At 38.1% G+C, this 17,514-nt stretch overlaps 1 pseudogene; it reads left to right on the plus strand.

Annotated features, from left to right (window-relative positions):
- Nucleotides 1-1,125: 1,125 nt before the first annotated feature.
- LOC101641103 overlaps nt 1,126-17,514 on the plus strand; it is a 60,199-nt pseudogene continuing 43,810 nt past the window's right edge.

Consider the following 17,514-nt stretch of genomic DNA (forward strand, 5'->3'; position numbering starts at 1 on the left):
TACCATTTGTGGTGCTGGAAGTGCTTCCAAGAACAGAGAGAAGTCCTAACAGTACAAGTAAAAGCTGCATTGTTTGCTGTATACCACAGATAAGGATCTGTGCTTGTAGTTGTCTGCCATTCCAAGATAAATGACTTTGTACTTAAGGATCACTGTAAAAATTAAAATTACGAAGAAAAGAAAATTCATGAAGCCATCACTGCAAGTATTCCAGTAGACATAAAATTTTAGTGTATTTTGCAAAATACCTTTTATCTTATGTTGAAATTTCAGTTTTTATGTGGGTGTAATTTGCAGTACATATAACATAAAAATGTGTGTTCATCAACTATTTATGTTACATTTAAAGCTTCCAATCAACAGTAAGCTATTTGTAACTAAGATTTTATAGAGTCAAAATGTATATGCTAATTTTTGACTGTATAGAAGTTAGTACCCAAAACCTACTCATTGTTAGAGGTTCAACTGTATTTACTTTCAATTTACTAAAGACCCAGAAATGTGCTCTTCTTTGTCAGAAGTAAAACATTAGAGATATTTTGAATGTTGAAGCTTACGAGTTTACAGAAGGCTGTAGAAACTATTAATAATTTTAATAAAATATGAAATTACTAAAACAGAAATGTAGTAGCACCAAATAAATCAAAAATCTTAATAGAGATACACAAAAGTAAAGTAATTTCAAAATTCAGTAGGATCCAAGAAACTTTCCATGTTTGTTTTAAAATGCATATTTGTTATACAAATGAGAAGAAAATATCCTACAAATTAGAAAGTGGGATTTAAAAAAATAGTGCTATCATTCAAATACAATCACAGTTAGGTTTACATATTTTCTTCCAGAACATTTCTTTGCATTTTTGTGTTGTCTTCAACATCTTATAAAATATGAAATATTTGCAGATTTTTTTTGTTATAAGAATTTTTTACAAACCTTGGGGCATGTGTGTGACTATGATGTATGTGTGTGTGTAGACAGAGAGATTTTAATGAAGAAATCATTAAGCACATAGTGCGTTTCAAACTATTCTACATGCTGAGAAAAATACAAAACCATGTTCAAAGTCATGGAGTGACAATGCCAATGAGTAGGTGAGGGAAATCCGAGGAGGGTTTCTCGAAGACATGCTTGTGCTCGGCTGGTTGTCTACAGAAACAAACCAACGGCACTCATCTATGGGCAAGAAAGAGCTCTATATCAAGAAGCAACTTCACTTCAAGAAGGTGCTGCAGCCCCTGCCCGATACTCACCCTCAGGAAGGGAGTATAGAAGGTACGGGGACTATAGCAAAATGTGGCAAAGACATTAACTAGTGTCCAGCTATCAAATGAAACAGTGTCTGCGTTCTTAGAGGCTTGTCTCTAAAGCAGCCATCTATGTGAGATGTCAACTAAGTTCACATGGAAGAAGTACACCAGCATCAGTCCCTGAAGGTCTGTAAATCATATAATCTGAAGTTGTAGGAAGGATTAATATCAGAACCTAAATTGTGAGAATATGGTTTGCAGAAGGCTATAGATTACTGTGGGGGCCAAAGATTCATTTGTGGGAACTCCATAGTAAATAAGCCTCTAATGAACTCCCTCTCTCCATAATTGAGGGATGGGAGGAAAGTGGTGACTAACAGAGTGCATTGGAGATTTGAGTATAGAAAATCAAAGGGAAACCCTGACTTGAACAGTTAAAACTTTGCCAGTTGATCCCTCCTTTGATGCATGTTGGACCTGTTCTGGTTTTCAATATTTTATGGTTTTGTTTTGTTTTGTTTTTCCTTGTTCATATGAAGGTGTATTTCAGAGGTGTTATGTCATTGGAGGTCACTGTCACAATGTTCTATGCTTTCCTGTGTTTCAGTATAGGAAAATGGATGAGCCTACAGGGAAAGCATGTAGAATAAGGGTTTCAGAGGTGGGGGCAGGCGCATTGTTGGTGGGGGTAAAGGGGAGACGATGTCAAGCAGTCCAGGAAGAAATAGAATGTTTGGAAATTGACTGTGGTAGCAATTTTACAATTCTGATTGACACGATTGAACTATGGAATTATACGATATATGTATTAATTCGCAATTAATAATAATTTTTTTTAAAGTGCCCCAGTCCAATCCAACTCAAGTTCATGGGTTCAATGCTAGCCAGGCCCTCTTTAGTCTCACATTACTATAGGGTGAGGTCACTGAAAGATGAAGTGGAAAGCACAGGGCTCACAGGCAAATGGGTGCAGTTATGTAGATTCAAGGTCAGGGTGCTGGCAGCATTCTGGGTCAGGCAGCCCACATGGGGCTGCCACTGGAAGCAGACAGAGACCCAGCGAGGATGAAGGTGGAGGGCAAGAGAAGGGCAGTTTCCAGTGTCTCCAGTGTCCGTTGGTCTTATACAAAAGACCACACCCCCAAGGAGGTGTAATCAGGCTACCACTTGATTGACAGGTTGGGCTCTGCCCCTACCCCCACACAGGCACCATCAAGTTGACATAGTATCTAACCACCAAAGACAACCCCTTGTCATCCTGATTCCTGAACAAAACTCTAACTATATATAATGTCTACACAAAGACAATCAGAAAACTAGTTAGTGGTGAAACCTGACCTGACCTGAACTTATTTGGGAGTGAAAATGATCTGAACATATATGAGCATATTTGTAAAACAGTATACTTGATGTAAATGTTCATAGATTCTAGGTTATTTCCTAAACCAACACCACGATCTATTATACTTATATCTCAAACAAGCCTTTTTAAAATTGAAAACTTCTGAACTATGCAATGAATCTAGCCACAAGGTTTCAGATAGGAGATATCAGTAGTGTTCTCTAACATGACCTTTACCAGTGTATTGAAATGCTGGTATCTCTCCCCTGGTAGACTGCAAGCTTCTTAAAGGTCGATACTTATATTCCCAATAGCTAGTCTATACTAGATACTCAATTACTGATGATTGTGGTCTACTGTACCAGACAAAATAATTGGGCAGTGACACCTTAATAGTTGATATAAGCATATAAAGTATATAAACACATTACTTCTGTGCTCTAAGTTCAGAGGCCCATGTATAAGGAAGTTTCAGAGTGCAACGTTAGACACATTTGGGAGACTGCATTCCAGCTTAATTTTTAAAAAATCGTGCTAATTGGCAACAGTGTTAAAGGAAGTGGAATTATCATAAATTTTAATTATTTACCATGTTTTCTTGTGACCACATCATGTGATTTGTCAAACACTGCATGTTTGAATTTTGCCTTATATCCTTATCTACATATGTTTGGATCACTGAAGCTGAAGCATTCTTTCTACAGGCAAACCATTTTTGTTCATTTTTTGCCTTATTATATTTAAGTACATGAAGTGCCTTTGTGATTTAACTCCAAATCTTCTTTTCTAAAGTCATTTTATTGGGAGTTCTTACAGATATTATCACAATCCATAATTCAAGTAGATCAAGCATAATCGTACAATTGCTGCCATCATCATTTTCAAGACATTATCTTTCTTTTTGAACTCTTTGATATCAACTCCCTTTTATCCGTTCCCTCACCCTGCCCTCCAGGAACCTTATGATTATTATTTATTATTTTTGCCATATTTTACCCCATCCAATGTATCCATTCACCTACAATTCTGTAATTTGTTTCCTCCTAGTGGGGTTATACAGTCATCCTTGCTGTCGGCTCCTCCTTACCCCCACTCTCCCCCATCTCTTCCTCTACTCTTAGGGAATCCTTTCTCACATTACTATTTCTGAAGGGTTTATCTATCTTGGATTTCATGTATCAAATGATCTTAATTATACAAAATGGACACATGCAGGTCTAACAAGATTAATGAGGCAAACAAAGACCATTAAAGTAAGGGGAGGAAACATTAAAGAACTAGAGGGTAGTTATGTGTTTCCTCAGTGCTATTCTGTACCCTGCATAGATCATCCTTCTGTGAGGGCCTGCACAATTATCTTACAGGTGGGTTTGGGGGTCTCTACCTTGTCTATGTTCCTTCATATCAATTTGATGGATAGTTTTTGAAATTCTGATACCTATTCCTGTTGACACCTCATGATCACACAGGCTGGTGTGCTTACTCTATGTGGGCTTTGTTGCTTCCCTGATAGATGGCTTTACATCCCCAGATGGTAAGTACTTAACTGTTGCATTACCAGGTCTCTGCCTAATATTGAGTGCCTCTAAAAATCATATCCAGCTCCTCAAATACTACCATTCTACATAGTCTATCCAGTGTTTAAGTTATTTCAGATGGAAAGATACATCTGATTTCTACTCCTTTGTCTTGACCAGAAGCAGAAATCCAAAAGCAAAGTTTAGAATAAATTAATGCAACTGATTCCATTATAGACAATAGGGAGGAATCGACTAAATAAAGTTGTAATACTCTAAGATCTCTGGATGTTGCAATGATACCCACTCAGCAAGAAAACTAGACACAAGCAGGACTGCTACAGAAGCAAAACCAGAACATTTGCTTCAATAGAGATTTATCTAATAAAACCTTATGGAGCATTCTGCCCTGTAACACACAGGGTAACTTTGTACTGGAATTGGTATACATTTTCAAATAGCTCTAAACTGAGTAAAAAAATTGAAGTGCTTTACTTGGGAATAGCAGGGAAAAAATCTTTCATGTGAGTGAACATAAGCCGAGATCTGTACTAAGAAGATGAATTTGCCAGAAAGTAGTGAAACAAGTGTAGTTAATTGTGGAGCTACCGAAGACTTTAGCTATAATCTAGGCAAGTTTATAAAGACCTTAAAAAAAGGTTCGAATCCATAAATAATGAAATCTAAAATGAAGAAAGAGATAGATCACCTATAAAATGACCTGTGCTAGGAAGAGACAGATGGGAAAATGGAGCCGAGGTCTGATCTTGGCTATCTAGGAGGAGGATGTATAATCAACGAACAGTGGACATGCACGATGGAAAAATATTTTGAGAAGAGATAAACTATATAATATGCAGTCATATATGAATTTGAACATGAAAGTTTTCAAGTAACTTGTCCAAGGATACAAAAAAGGTAACTCTGTTTCCCTGCTTCTAATGTATTTTTCACTCTGTGCCCCCCTTATTCTTAGTAATTTATTCTGATTGGTAATTGCTTAAACATCTTCATTGGCTCTAATGTGATTTTTTTATGTAAAGCGAATCTGTTTTTTATTTAATTACCCTCACTCACCATAAAGGTACTGCTTTTACCTAATGAAAATCATGTACTTGATCCTAATATTTTCCATAGGGCTGCCCAATTATTTTAGACAGAAACCTAGACTTATAAAACTAAAAGTTAAGAATACATTCAGCATATCATAAGCTGAAAAAAAAATGAAGAAAAAGCTCAAGCCTCAATAGTTTTTGAAAGATTTACATGGGCAAAATATTCAAAAGATGTAGGAAGTATAAAAATAAAAGATGGAAGCAAACAGAATTATTGTACTAAAAAGAACTGATTGGCATTCAATTACTTCAGGAGATAGCACGTGACCAATACAGATGGTATTGAAAGAAGAAATCCAAGCTACACTGAATGTATTAGCTAAAAATAAAGGTCTAGGAATTTATGGAATACCAACTGAAATATTTCAACAATCTGATGCACCACTGGAAGCATTCACTAGTCTATGCCAAGACATTTGGAAGTTAACTGGTTGAAAGAATGGAAGAAATCCATATTTGTGCCTATTGTCAAGAAACATGGCACAACAGAATATGAGTCTCTTGAAAGAAAAGTTGTATGTTTCATCATTGCTACACTGCACCCTGACTGGCTCGTCTCCTCCCCAAGACCCTTCTGTAAGGGGCTGTCCAGTGGCCTACAAATGGGCTTTGGGTTTCCATTTCACACTCTCCCCTTCATTCACAATAATATGATTTTTTGTTCTGATGATGCCTGATACCTGATCCCTTCAACACCTCGTGATCGCACAGGCTGGTGTGCTTCTTCCATGTGGGCTTTGTTGCTTCTGAGCTAGATGGCTGCTTGTTTACCTTCAAGCCTTTAAGACCCCAGATGCTATATCTTTTGATAGCCAGTCACCATCAGCTTTCTTCGCCACATTTACTTATGCACCCATTTGTCTTCAGCAATCGTATCAGGGAGGTGAGCACACAATGATATGATTTTTTGTTCTTTGATGCCTGATAAATGATCCCTTCGGCACCTCGTGATCACACAGGCTGGTGTGCTTCTTCCATGTGTGCTTTGTTGCTTCTGAGCTACATGGCTGCTTGTTTACCTTCAAGCCTTTAAGACCTAAGACACTATATCTTTTGATAGCCAGGCACCATCAGCTTTCTTCACCACATTTGCTTATGCACTCGCTTTGTCTTCAGTGATTGCATCAGGAAGGTGAGCATCATAGAATGCCAATTTAATAGAACAAAGTATTTTTGCATTGAGGGAGTACTTGAGTGGAGGCCTAATGTCTATCTGCTACCTTGATACTAAACCTATAAATATATGCACATAGGTCCATTTCCCCATCCTCATATATAAATGTATTTACATATGTACATGCCTTTACTTATACCTCTCTAAATGCTGTTTGCCTCCTAGCTCTTTCCTATAATTCCTTTTACTTTCCTCTTTCCACTATCATGCTCAGTCTTCATTTGTGTTTCAGTAATGCCTCTTGGTTACATTACCCTTGATAAAAGCTAAATGGTTACTAATCAATTTATCCTACTTTCAATGAATTATTCCTTAATTGTCTTGGAACATAATGTCTCTCCTCTGTGCTAGGTATTCACCTAGTGCAGCCCCCAAAGTAAAAGCAGAGCTTCCCTTTCGTCTCAGACTTCTTTCCTTTCTCTCTCATGTTCCATCTCCCCTAACTCTATTATTATCTATTCAGGAATGTATTTTAGTTTTCAGCACAAATAAATGAGGACTTCCATTTCAAATGTGAATTTCTATGTAATGAACATTATTTTCAAATTATATTTTAAAATCAATTTCATTTGTGATCTACGAGGTAGTATTGTACCCATGAAGATATTAATAAATAAACTTTAAAAAAAATCCCGCAATTCAACTGAAGTTATATGGGTACACAGTAATAGGAAAAATATTGTCTGTCTCTATTTTCTCCTTCATGGCTTTTCTTAATCCCTGTATCTCATTAAATAGTATCTTCAGCTTCATTTCACTTTAAGTTTATTTGATCATATTTACCTTTATTAAAACCATTTCAAAATCTCCCATAATTAGCCTTAACAAAATTTGGACCTGATGATAAACTTGGGAGATTTGTAGACATATTTTGCTTCCACATTTATATACAAGCTTTTCTCACATGCGTGAACATGTGAATGTGTTTATATGTTTTGGCTGCAAAACTGTAGAGGGGTCATCTCTCTCGGTGTTTTCTTGCCAGTCCTTGAATGATGAGACCAACAAAATGACAAATTATAGAGAGGGCTGTCCACTGACTTGAGTCACGCAAAGCAATTTCCTTCCATTTACCCACAAAATTACAGAGTTCAAATAATCGAACCACATTTGATGATCGGCCAATGCATGACATTTCCAGACTCATACCCCAAGGCCCCTGGACTGCTCCGGTAGTACCTCAAAGTGTTGGAAGGTTTTACAGAGTTCAGCCTTTTTATTTGTTGTTTCTTGTTTGTTTAGAATATTATTTTCTCTTTTTCTGGATTTTCTATTCCTTTTTTAAATTTAATGAGGTAGCCTTTTCCTTTCATTTACATTTGATAAAATAATGTTTGGCAGATTGTTTTCTTCGGGTTTATTTATTTGACTTTTGTTTAGCTTGATAATAATTTTTAGCCGTTTTGGGCTAAAATCAAGCTGACTTAGCCCTTTAGCTCAGTCATTACTTCACTCTGTTCAAGTTACTTAAACTTCTGAGTCTTTAACTACTTACTCATAAAATTGATTTTGAAAACAAAATATATTGAGGACCCCATACAATCATTGGCATGAAAAAATTGCTAGATTCTTAGCAAATTACCTAACATTATTGATGTTGGGTATGTTGTCTCTGACTCATCACAACCTTCTGTAAAACATACTAAAATAGTGCAAAGTTCTGCCCCATTTTCACAGCGATTGTCATGTTAAAGCTACTGTTTGTAGTCACTATGTCAACCTATCTCATTTTCTCATTTGAGGACCCTCTCCTTTTTGACTGACTCTCTATATTACTATTCATGATGTATTTTCTTGAGATGTGTGTGTTACTCTGGGTAGACTAGAGAAACAAATTCATAGACACTCATATGTGTATAAGAAAGAGTTTTATATACAAGAGCAATTGAATATTGAGAAAACCTCCCAGCCCAGTCCAGATCAAATCCACAAGTCCAACATTAGCCAATATGTCCAATAACAATCTATAAATTCCTCTTCAACTCATGCAACGCACGCAATGATGCCAAATGCAGGAAGATCACAGGCTGTTGGGTGGAAAGTCTCGTGGATCCAGTGGCAGTGTAATCATCACAGCACTGGCAGGGTTCTCCCCATGGTTCCTTGAGTTCCAGGGATCTAGGGAGTTCCATGTGGCTTGTCAACAGGAATGTCTAGTGGGGAGTGTGTTTATCTTGCCTCCAGAGCTATTTATCTCCTTAGCACCTCCAAATGAGGTCATCAAGCAAAGACTTGATTAACAGGCTAGACTCCACCCTCCGCAAGTTGACACCAGATTATGTAACTACCACAGTGCTCCTCCACAACCACATGACATGTCTGAAGTAACTAGATAAAATCTCATGTTGCTCAGTTTTAAAAACACTGCCTTACTTCTCCCAAGACATTTTTTTCCCATCCTTCTGGCAATAAGGTCTTACAAAGGTCTTCTTGCTAACAAAATATGTTGTTTGATTTATTGAGTACTGCTTCATAGGCTTTGCTTATTCACCCAAGAAATGCTTATTAATCCAAGAAAGCTGAAATATTTGATAGCTTCAATTTCTTTGGTTTTTATAATTGTGATAGTTAAGATTGTATGAAATTTGTCTGGAACATAGTTCTCAGCCATTATTGATTTGTTAGTTCCCATCAAGTTGGTCCCAACTAATAGCTACCCTATGTAGAACAGAACTAAACACTGCCCAGTCCTGTGACATCCTCACAATTATTCTTACTTTTGAGCTAAAAGTAACATTTTTGCTTTTCGATTGTCTACAGAGGTTTTGTGCAGCAGATTTATCCAATGCAATGAGTCTTTTGATCTCTTGACTGTTGTTTCCATGAGCATTGCTTCTAGACCCAAGCAAGACATAATCTTGACTACTTCAATCTTTTCTCCATTTATCATAGTGTGACCTATTGGTCTAGCTGTAAGAAGTTTCAGCAAATTTTGTTTGCTTGAAAGTAAGGAGGACTTAAAGCACTTGCTGATGAAGATAAAGGATTGCATCCTTCTGTATGGAGTAAAATTCAAGGTAAAGAATGCCAAAGTTGTGTCATCTGAAGATCACATGTTGTTAATAACATTGATGCCCCTTTCTTCTTCATATAATCCAAATTCTCTGATGATTTGCTCACCATAAGGCTGAATAAGTATGGTGAGAAGATCAATGCTGATGCACACCTTTCTGATGTCAAACCATGCCATATTCTCGCGTTCTACTCACAAAACTGCCTCTTGATTCGCACACATTTTCTGCATGAGCACTATGAAGTGTTCTGCAATTCCTATTCCTCTCAAGGTTATCCATAGTTAGTTATAATCCATGCAGTCAGGATTCCTCAAACTTTTTAAACAGGGGGCCAGTTCACTGTCCCTCAGACCCATTGTAGGGCCAGACTATAGTTTAAAAAAAAACAAACTATGAACAAATTCCGATGCACACTGCACATATCTTATTTTGAAGTTAAAAAACAAACAGGGCAAAAACACTCGGCTGGCTGGATAAATGTCCTCAGCGAGCAGCATGTGGCCCGCGGGCCGTAGTTAGAGGACGCCTGCCTTAGATGGTCAGTAAAGCACATGTTAATATCTTTGTGATACTCTTTTCTTTCAACCAATATCCATCTGACATCAGCAATGATATATCCCTTCTTCCTTGTCCTCTTCTGAATCTGGCCTGAACCTCTGAATTATCTTCAATAAAATTGGACTTACATATAGTATTAGTGACACTGTTCTATAATTTGAGCATTCTGTTAAGTCACTTTTCTCTGTAGTAAGTACAAAGATGGATTTCTTCCATTCAGTTGTCCAAGTAGCTACTTTGTCAATTTCCTGGCATAGACCAGAGAGTGCTTCCAAGGCTTCATCAACTTTTTGAAACATTTCAAGTGGTAGGCCATCATTTCTTGGAGCCTTGTTTTGGGATAATGCTTTCAGTGTAGCTTTAACTTCTTCCTTTGTACCACTGGTCTTTGCTCATATGCTACCTACTGAAGTGGTTAAATGTTTACTAGTGCTTTGGGATAGACAAAATCTATATATTCTTTACATAATCTTTTGATTCTTTCTGCATCATTCAATATTTTGCCTACAGAATGTTTCTGTGAGATTGCAACTCAAAGTTTGAAGTTTTTATTCAGTTCTTTCCAATAACAGGTCGAGTATATTCTTTTCCTTTGGGATATCTAACTCTAGGTCTCAGCACATTTCATGACAATATTTGACACTGTCTTCTTAAGCTGTCCTTTGAAATTTTCTGTTCAGCTCGTGTACTCATCATTTCTTCCATTTGCCTTAGTTACTACAGAATTCTGAGAAAGATCCAGAGTTTCTCTGACATCCATTTTGACCTCTTCTTTCTTCCCCATCTTTTGGAAAGCATTTTGCTTTCTGTAAGGATGATATTCTTGATCTCCTCTCACAGTGCATCAGGTCTTCTGACGTGAGTGTTCAATGTGTCAAATCCGTTCTTGAGAAGTTCTTTAAATTCAGATGGGATATAACCCCAGATAATTTTTCTTCATATTCAACCGGAAATTACATATGAGCAATTGATCTTTTCTACAGGCAGCCCCTTGCCTCATCTTACGTGATGATATTGAGTTTTTCTGTCATCTGTTTCCACAGAAGTAATCAATTTGATGTCTGTTTATTCCATCTGGAGAAGTCCGTGTTTATAGTCACCTTTTGTGTTGTTGAAAAAATGGTATTTGTGATGAAGAAGTCTTTGGTCTTATTAAATTCTGTCCTGCCCCTCCAGCTTTGTTTCAGTCATCAAGGCCATATTTTCCACATGTTCCTTCCTCTTTGTTTCCAACTTTTGTATTCCCATCTCCAATAACCATCGCTGTATTTTGATTACATGTTTGATACATTTCAGATTGAACACATTGGTAGAATTCTTCAGTTTCTGATTCATCAAATTTAGCGGTTGTTGAATACATTTGAATAATATTTGTACTGACTGAGGTTTTTTTGTATGTGGACAGATATTGTTCTATCACAGACAGCATTGTATTTCAAAAGAGATCTGACGATGTCCGTTTTGACGATGAATGAGCTGCCATTCCTCTGGAATCTATTATTCCCCACATAGTGAATCATCTGATTTTCTGATTCAAAATAGATAATACCAGTCCATTTTCACTCACTAATACTGAATTGTTCTCAGCATTTTTCAATTACAATATAGTTTGACATTTATATGATGATGCAGCTAGCCCCCATAATGAGATCTGAATGGTCATCACTTCCATGATGAGATCTGCTCTGAGCAGCTGAAACACTGAAAGGGAGTTTCCTCAGTGGTATGGCCTGCACCACTCTACTCACATATGGACATTCTACCACTGTTCTCTGACATTTTACTCAATCTGGATCCAGTTGGCCTGCTATATTCCATGTAACTCAGAATTTTGTCAGCCTCTGCAGCCAACAGCCTGCCATCTGACCTGCCATCAGCCCCTACAGCAATGTGAGTCAAGAATGGCCTTAATTTGGCATTTGATATCTGACGCCTAAATGTCAGACATGCTGGACTCTATAGCCCCCCAAGTGAGCCATTTACTAGAGGAAATTATCTATCTATACAAAAGCTTTACTACTTTTGCTTCTCTAGAGAACCCAGCCTAAGATAATCATAAAGTTGTTTACTGGAGCTGTTTTGAGGATATTTATAGTCCTTATGTTCAGGTATAAGCCAACCTGAAGGCTGTGGTTTTGACACTCATCAGCAAGTGCTCCAAGTCATCTTCATTTTCAGCAGTCAAGGTCTTGGTCATCTTTTTCAGGTCCTTAATGAGTCCTCCTTTAATTCTGATGCTTGTTTTGTTCATATATCACAATGCCTCACATTATTGATCAGCATATAAGTTAATTAATATGAAAAAATACAACCCTTCCACACACTTTTTTCTCTTTTTAAATCACACGGTACTCTGTTGTTCTGTTTAAATTATTTGCTTGTGATTCATGTACAGGTTCTGTATCAGGAAAATTAAATTTTCTGCAATTTTCAATTTTCTCAATGAAATGCACATTTGATACATAGAGCAAATACATTTGCATAGTCATAAACTAGAGACTTTCCAGATTTTACATTCACAAAAGTGAGCTGTGGCCTTGAGATAAATCTTGTGATATGTATAGCAGCTTTACTGTATGTATATAAGCAAAATAACATAGTAGACTTTCTTATCTGTGTGAAAGCATTGTCTTTCCTTCCTAAAGCAATGCTATTCATCTCACCTTCTTCTATTTATCCAAAGAGAATATATATTTTGAGGTTAGAATGATTTTCACTTGCTTATTATGTTTCCTTTTTAATTAATTATTTTATTAGGGGCTCATACAACTCTTTTCACAATCCGTACATACATCATTTGTGTCCAGCACATTTGTACATATGTTACCATCATCATTCTCAAAACACCTGCTTTCTACCTGAGCCCTTGGTATAAGCTCATTTTCCCCTCCCTCCCTGCTCCCCTCTCCCCTCTCTCCTTGGTAATTTATAAATAATAATTATTTTATCATATCTTACACCATCCGACGTCTCCCTCACCCACTTCTCTGCTGTCCGTCCCCCAGGGAGGAGGTTATATGTAGACCTTGTCATCTGTTCCCCTTTCTCCCGATATCGCCACTCTCTCCACTGGTCCTGAGGGGTTCACCTGTCCTGGATTCCCTGTATTTCCAGTTCCTATCTGTACCAGTGTTTATTATGTTTCTTAATGATAAATTTAGATAAATAAATAAACCAACAAACAAAGTTAAATCTTTGTTGCAAATAGTGTGAGAATATAGATTTTATAAATAAGAAAGGGCAGTCTTTGAAATCTCTGAAAGTGGAGCACAGTATTTTGCCACAGATCTACTCCCCTGTAGCTAACTTATTAGCAGCACTGTTAAAAGGGAAACCAATGCATATGATACCAACTCACAGAAAGCCTATAGGACTGAGTAGAGCTGGCCCCTTTAGGTTTCCAAGGCTATAAGCCCCATGGGAGCAGAAAGCCTTTTCTTCTCCTTCAGAGTGTCTGGAGAGTTCAAATTGCCCAAACACATTACTCACCATGCCACCAGGGCTCCTGGCAGCATTGACCACTGGTTCGAATTCAGTACTATGATGGAAAGTAGTGACTCAAATTCAATGGATGTCAGAAATGATCAGAAGTTATGGTTGCTTGGCAGCTGCTGTATGTTCAAAAAATTACTCTCGTTAATAAACCTTTTTAGCAAACCACAGAGCATGAAAAAATCAAACAAAACTATCCTCTCTCTTCCTCACTCTTACTGGCCTAAGACCACCTAAGAGCAAGTACCTAAGAAAGGATTTAAATGTGTGTTAAGAGACCACAGTTCTCCTGGGACACAGGTGCAGTTCATTTGCACATCTAGGGGAGCTTGCTTTGCTAATGTGCATGTTCTATAAATTATTCTAGAGGAAATCACTTCATTATGCATGACTTAAACACTCCTGTTGCAAAATGGTAATCTATGCCATGTACTGTTGCATTACCGATTTGATTATTCTTTTGTCATGCGAACGCCCTGAGCTGTGGGTGGGGTGGCATGTCCTTCACAGCTGGCAATCTGTAATGCTGTACAGGAGAGCTTTCCTCGGGCTGTAGTGCACTCAAGAATTTATTAAATGACTCTCAGGGATTATTTCTATCAATGATGGTAAATTGTTATCTAAACATTTTGCAAACCTTCCTAAGATCTCTTCCTTAACTGATAGCATTTCATGCTTTCTGATATAAATTTGGAGTTATACAAGTGTAAAAATCTTGTCCCACAGAATGAACCATGATGATAATCTTTTTAAAATTGGTTTCCATTTCTTTAGTGTTCTGTAAACAAAATTGTGGGAAGAGAGGCTTCAGTGTTTTTGAAAAAAATCTTTTTAATGTTAGCAAAATGGAATGAACTCTGAGGCACATCTCAACCAAACAGAAAACAGCTGCATGTCACTCTTATATTTGGTTCAGCCTCATAGTCCCCTTTGCCCATTTTATATAAAAGTGGAGTTATTGGTTGATTTATTTTCTGGAATGATTAAAATAGTAAAAATGTGCAGAATAAGCTGGATATAATCGATGAAGCATTTTTAATTTCAAGCACTATAGTGCTTTTACATTACTATGAAGTCATGCATATATAGATATGGATATAAATTTTTTTAATCCACTGCCATCGAGTTAAGGAGCCATGATGAATTAGTGATTATGTGTTGGACTGCTAGCTACAAGGAAAGCAGTTTAATAGTTCCAGTCTCCTAAACTCATGAGGGCTGGTATCCCCTCTCCCATTGGGTTGTTATGAGTCAGAATCGAGTTGACGTCAGTGAGGTTTTTGGTTTTGTTTTGTTTCTGTTTGCCAGTGAGTCAATTCTGAGTCATGGTTAACCTATATAGGGTTTCTGTATTTATGGGGACAGACAGCCTCTTCTTTCTCCCTCTAAGCAGCTGGTGGGTTTAGACCAAGAACCTTGTGCCTAATGATGGCTTAGTTAGGTATGTTTGGATGCTAACTCTGAGGTTTTCTTTACATTGAGTTGTAAACCATACTATTAACTATAATCCTTGATGTTCACCAGGAACTGCTTCAAGGTTTCCTCACTTTCAGCAAGCAAGGTTGTGTCATCTGCATGCCTTAGATTTTGAATAAGCTTCCCTCCAATCCTGATGCAGTACTCTGCACATAATACAGTTTTCTGATGATTTGCTCAGCATGCAGATTGAAAAAGTAGGGTTCAAGGTTACAACGCTGATGCTCACCTTTCCTGATCTTAAACCAAGCAGTCTTCCCTCACACTGTTCCACGGCTGCCTCTTACTCCATGAATAAGTTCTGAATGAGCACAATGGTGTGTTCTGGAATTCCCATTCTTCTAAAGGTTATCCAGAGTTTATTATGGTCCACTCAGTTGAATACCTCTGAATGGTTAATGAAACACAAGTAAACATCTTTCTGATATTCTCTGCTATCAGTCAAGATCCATCTCACATTAGGAATGATATCAGTGGAACAAGGGATATCATTGCTGATGTCAGATTATACCAATATTACTGTTGAGGAAATAGATTTTCAGAGAAGTTCAAAATTAATAGGTCAGTGTGCTTCAGAAGATACTGCTCAGGGAGAATGGCAGGACTTTCCAGAGTACGTGGAAACAAACAAACTAAGGAAAAGGGAGAGAGAGAGAGAAAACAGCATCCTGGTCCACCAAGCTTTGAGGAAGCCATTCCTGCTCAGAGCAGTCAATACAGAGAGCACTGTAGGGTTGGCCTAACCACAAGACATGACGTCCCTTACTGACACACAGTAGCACTATGGAGGGCAGCCCCGGAAACACAGTATGGGAATTTTGCCAGGGCTGACCTCTCCCTGACCCCTCTCCCCCAACCACACACCAGGGCATATCACGAAGAGAGCTCAACAGAGCAGCAAGGGAGCAAAGTAACAAAGGCCCTGAGGAATTCTGAAAATAGACTTCAGAATCGGTGGCAGGCTTGGCACTGCATCAGAACCGATCAGTAACATTCATACAGGTCAGCAGAGAGACCTGGAACTATTCATAGGCTTTTCTTTTTCCATGTCTAGCTATATAAGATAGACAGGATAAACAACCCCAGGAGAAAACAATGGGACTTGTGGTTCTGGGGGCACAGGGTTGAGGAGGAGATGGGGGAAAAGAAGGGAGAGCCAACAAACCCAGGGACAAGGGAACAAAAAGAGATCTAAAATTGATAGTAAAGAGGCCATAGAATGCCTGGTGGGGTTCGATCAAGTGCAATGTGACCAACAGAAAGTACAAACAATGGAATGAAAGTCTAACATGATAGTGGGGCAGAAGGATACTAAAAGGAAATAGAGGAAAGAACAAGGAGGCAAAAGACATTTTTAGAGGTATAAACATTGGCATGAACATATGTAAATATATTAATATATAATGATAGGGATATAAGTCTATGTAGCATATATTTATATGTTAAGTATTAAGGTAGCAGACAGACATTGGGCCTCTACTCAAGCCCTTCCTCAATGCAAGTGAATTTTGTTCTAAGAACCTAGTATTCTGTGATTCTCACCTTTCCAACACAATCGCTGAAGACAAAATGGACACATAGGCAAATGTGGTAAAGAAAGTGATGGTGCCCGGCTATTACAAGATATAGCATCTGGGGGTTTAAAGGCCTGAAGTTAAACAAGCAGCCATCTAGGAGGTAAGCAACAAAGCTCACATGGAAGAAGCATGCCAACCTGTGTGATCATGAGTTGTTGATGGGATCAGGTATCAGGCATCAGAAGACCCCAAACAAGCAACCATTTCAATGCAAATGAGGGGCTTTGGAATGGAGACCCAATGCCCATCTGTAGAAAATTGGATGCCTGGACAGAATGATCACACAGAAAGGACAAGTTATCCAGGGGGTAGTATAGCACATATGAAACACACAACATTCCTCTAATCATTTAATGCTTCCCCCCAACCCCTCTATCATGACCCCAGTTGTACCTTACAAATCTGGCTAGACCAGAGCATGTACACTGGTACTGATAAGCGCTCTCAGCACACAGAATCCAGGACAGATTAACCCCTCAGGACCAATAATTAGAGTAGTGATGCCATGATGGTAGAGGGAAGGTGGGTGGAGAAAGAGGATAAAGGGGGAACTGATCACAATCATCAACATACAACCACCATCATCCTTCCCCCAGGGGGATGAGCAACAGAAACATGAGTGAAATGAGACAACAGACAGCATAAAATATAAAAACAACGGGACTGACAGTTCCGGGGGGGACATGGAAGAGAGGGGAGGGGGAAGAGGTGTTAACAAATCCAGGGACAAGGGAACAACATGCGATCCAAATTGGTGGGGAGGTGGGTGTGGGAGGCCTGGTAGGGCATGATCAAGGGGAATGCAAAAACAGGAAGTGCTGAAATCCTGGTGGGGACTGAGTATGATAGTGGGACAGGAGAAGAATCAAGGGAAATAGAAGAAAGAGCTGGGAGGAAAAGGGCATTTATAGAGGTCTAGATAAAGGCATGTACATATGCAAATATATTTATATGAGGGTGAGGAAATAGATCTATGAGCCTATATTTATAGGTTTAGTATT

Source organism: Echinops telfairi, unplaced genomic scaffold, assembly GCF_000313985.2.
Source record: "Echinops telfairi isolate 266 unplaced genomic scaffold, ASM31398v2 ScPeMD7_4;HRSCAF=17, whole genome shotgun sequence".
Lineage (NCBI taxonomy): Eukaryota > Metazoa > Chordata > Mammalia > Afrosoricida > Tenrecidae > Echinops > Echinops telfairi.